This window comes from Phocoena sinus, chromosome 4 (genome assembly GCF_008692025.1).
Source record: "Phocoena sinus isolate mPhoSin1 chromosome 4, mPhoSin1.pri, whole genome shotgun sequence".
In the NCBI taxonomy this organism is placed as follows: domain Eukaryota; kingdom Metazoa; phylum Chordata; class Mammalia; order Artiodactyla; family Phocoenidae; genus Phocoena; species Phocoena sinus.
Genome location: NC_045766.1, coordinates 12,218,147 through 12,221,978, shown reverse-complemented (window position 1 = coordinate 12,221,978; position 3,832 = coordinate 12,218,147). Strand labels below are relative to the sequence as shown.

The window sequence follows — 3,832 nt, the reverse complement described above, 5'->3', positions numbered from 1 at the left end:
CAAAATTCTGCCAAAGTAATGTTTGTAATGGCTGTAGAATTCTATTGGATACAAATACAGTAAGTTAGTAACTATGTTTTATAAACATACACACGTACACACACACTAAAAATAACATGCATGGGGTAATATGCATATTGTCTGGCACCTTCTTTTTCTCAGGTAACAACATAATCTAGACAGCTCACCACAGAAGCACACGCAAACCTTCCTCAGTTCATTTTCATGCCGGGATACTATTCCATTGCAGAGACATGCATTGATTTTTCAAAACAACTTGTATTGATACTTTAAGCTATTTATAGCTTTTTGCTATTAAACAACCCTGTGATAGATACTTTTGACAAACATTTCTGTGCATTTATTCAAGTACATTTGTGGGATAAATTCTGAAATTGCTGGATCAAAGAGAATGTTCACTTTAAGAACTTGAATAAACTTTGGCAAAGTGCCCTCCAAATTGTTACCCCAATGAACACTGTATGAAGGCACTGCTTCATTTTAAAATGGAAATAGGGGATGGGATATATTTGCATGGATGTATTTGAAACAGAGCTCATGAGCTCCTGCAACACATGGAGCCATGAAAACTGGGTCTCCCTCCCTCCTTCCCTAAGCCCTTCTCACTCTGTCTTCCTTCCCTCCTTCCTGCCTTTTTTCTTTTCTTCCATCCTTCCTTCTCCTTCCCTTCCTTCCCTCCACGTTCCTCCCTTCCATCCCTCCTTCCCTCCCTTCCTTCCTTTCTTCCTTCCCATCTTATTATTTGATCTAATGGGAGGAGAGACGGGGGAACATTAAAGTGAAGGCCAGTGAAGAATTCATGTGGCAGTTAGAGAATTAGAAGAGAACAGGAAATGGGCTTAGCTGGAAGTAGGGTGCTCCCTCTGGGAGGACATAGGCTGAAACTGGACCCACACAGAGGAGGGCAGCATGGCCCCTGCCTAAGGATGACGTGCAGTTCTGTGACGTGCTCCATATTTTACGGTAACTGTGAGGTGAGCGTGTGCTCACTAACCTTATTGTGGTAAGTGTATCAAATCATGATGTACATGTATCAAATCATCACCTTGTACATGGTAAAAGATAAACTAAGGCATATTGAACAATTTAAGAGTTTATTGAGCAAAAATAGATTTGAATGGAGTGGTGCTAAATCAGAAGTGGTGAGGAGCCTCCACTGACAGGAGCTCAGGGAGATCATTTACAGAGAAAAGGTGGAAGCACAGTGAGGAAATCATTGACTGGCTGCAGCTTCAAGCCTGATTGGCAGTTTGTGCTCGGTTGTCCCTAGGTTTCAATTCCGTAACCTTGAGGCATTTATAGGATTAGATTTTGGTTTGCTGATGTTGGCTGCATCAGCATCAGAGCCACCACAGACTAATGAACTATTAGTTTAATTCTCTTAGTGTACACCTTAACCTTACACAACGTTACATGTCAAATATATCTTGAGAAAGCAGGAACAAAAGTCGGAAGCAGACTGTTGGGGGGAATACAGTGCACAGAAATCTGCAGTGTGGGCAAGTCGGACATGGGTGAGGACAATTTGGATGTGTCTCTAATTTTCATGGGCATAGAAAGGATTTGTGGAGGATCCTTGTTTAAGATGCAGATTCTGATTCCATAGTACTAGAGTGGGGCCTGAGATTCTGCATTTCTAATGGGCTTCCAGGTGACACTGATGCTACTGGTCTAGGCCTACACTTTGAGGACCAGGACTTAGTTGACAAAGCTCCCTGCCAGAAACAACAAGCAGAAGCATCAGCAATCAGTGGGGAGCAGGTGAGCATTACTGTTTAGAGCCAGGAACGCCCCCTGCAAATGTTACAAGGTGATAAAATAACAAGCTGGCTCAGCCTATCACTGCTTGCTTCATCCACCAGATCCAGCCTGGCCCACAGCAGCACAAGGACCAAACAATGTTGCATTAAACCTATGCTTACTTTCCCCACTATTACAGGAACCCTTACTTTTAAATCAGATCGTATTTTATTTGCTTCATCTCCAAAAGTCAATAATAACTTCTGTCACACAGAGTCCTTCAATATTTCCTTGATTTATGTAATACCTGGTATCGCTGACACTGTCCCATGTTTAAGTGACAATTACCTGCCTTTGGTTCAGTCGAGGGTGCCCATAGCCTGCAGCTGGAGGGATAGAGGCCCTGCCCATTACTTTCTTTATCGGATGAGAAGAACAAAACGGAGCTACTGCCGGAAGGCCCAGCATTAACGTGTGTAGTTTCAGTTGGGCTTTACAGCACTGCAACTTCCCTTGGGATTAAACCACTTGAAAGCTCCTCTACAACCTCCACGTGTTCCACCGAGATATTTTCTGAAGCGTTACATCTGGCAAAGCTAAGGTTGTTAATGTATGTTTAGGAACCAGGACGCTTTCACGTTTAATTCTTCCTGTGTGATCATTTCTCTACCATCAGTCCTTGCAAATCAAGAGAAGTTTAAACGCTACAAAAATTCACAAGCTGCAGTTGACAGGAACATTTTTCACCTCTCTGATCCAAGCCAGACAAGTGCATGGTGCTGGCAGGCTAGCTGTTCCCTCTCTCAGCTCCTGCCCAAGGATAGGGAGCCCAGATGATACCCAAGAATACACACACACACACACACACACACACACACACACACACACACACACACAATCACTATACAAACAAGAACTCCAGGTTGAAGCTTTAGGAAAACTAGTTGATGCTTGTTCTCCTTTTCAAAACATAATCAATATGACAAGACTCAGACAAGCACAGGTCTTAAGAATTCTGTCACCTGATGAAGCTCTTCAATGTATCCTCTGTGTTTATACCTAGAAAGGTGTTTGCATTTAAGAAATAGGTTTGATGTGAGTGAGTGTTGTATTCCTCTAAAGCCCTGGGGATATGCAGGGCCAGCTTTCTGAGTGATAGATACAAATTAAGGATCCATGAGAAAAATTTGTAATGTGCTTGTATTCACTTTAAATTTTGCTCTAATTAGGGATCATTAAAGTATATGATGGTTAGCAGTTAGGTTGTTTTATGCTTGATTCATGCTTTCATTTGCATTAAAAAGTTCTATTTGAGTAGAAAATCAGAGAGGCATAATGTTTCTTTCCTTTTTCAAGAAATTAGGATGTTTGAATTCTATGTTTATAATAACCACAAAACGATTGTCTACCTGGTGTAAGAAAGAAAACAAACAGCTTGTGTGTGTGTGTGTGTGTGTGTGTGTGTGTGACACAGGATTTCTTTAGTTTAATATAGTTCCTCACTCACAGAGCAAACCACAGTATCAAAAGTATTAGTCCACAGGAGATAGGATTTAGAAGAAAATATCTCTCTAAATTCCTGTTATCGTTTCAAATTCCCAAAGGTAAATTTTCCAGGCTTCTGAGAGAAGTAGCATATCTGATGTTGCCAAAACCCAGATGCAAATAAATATATCAATATAGGTGCATTTTACAGATAATTGAAACTCTTATTTTTCTATAATTTCATGACACCGAATACAACATTTAAAATATTGATATGTGTTCAACATTTACTATTATCTACGATTTTCTTTTTTTTTTTTAATGTGGACCACTTTACTTTTAAGTCTTTATTGAATTTGTTGCAATATTGCTTCTGTTTTATGTTGTGGTTTTTTGGCCATGAGGCATGTGGGATCTTAGCTCCCCAACCAGGGATCCCCTGCACCAGCACCCCCTGCATTGGAAGGCGAAGTCTTAACCACTGGACCACCAGGGAAGTCCCTACTATGATTTTCTTAATGAGGTTTTTATAGTGCTCAACATCCTTTTCTACCCTAAATATAATAAGAAAAAAATGAAAGAAATG

At 40.6% G+C, this 3,832-nt stretch overlaps 1 non-coding gene across 1 annotated transcript; it reads left to right on the top strand.

The window, feature by feature from the left end:
- Nucleotides 1–875: 875 nt before the first annotated feature.
- On the top strand, nt 876–982 carry LOC116753772. The gene has a single exon (XR_004349868.1). It is a non-coding gene; the product is annotated as a U6 spliceosomal RNA (small nuclear RNA).
- The last annotated feature ends 2,850 nt before the right edge of the window (nt 983–3,832 follow it).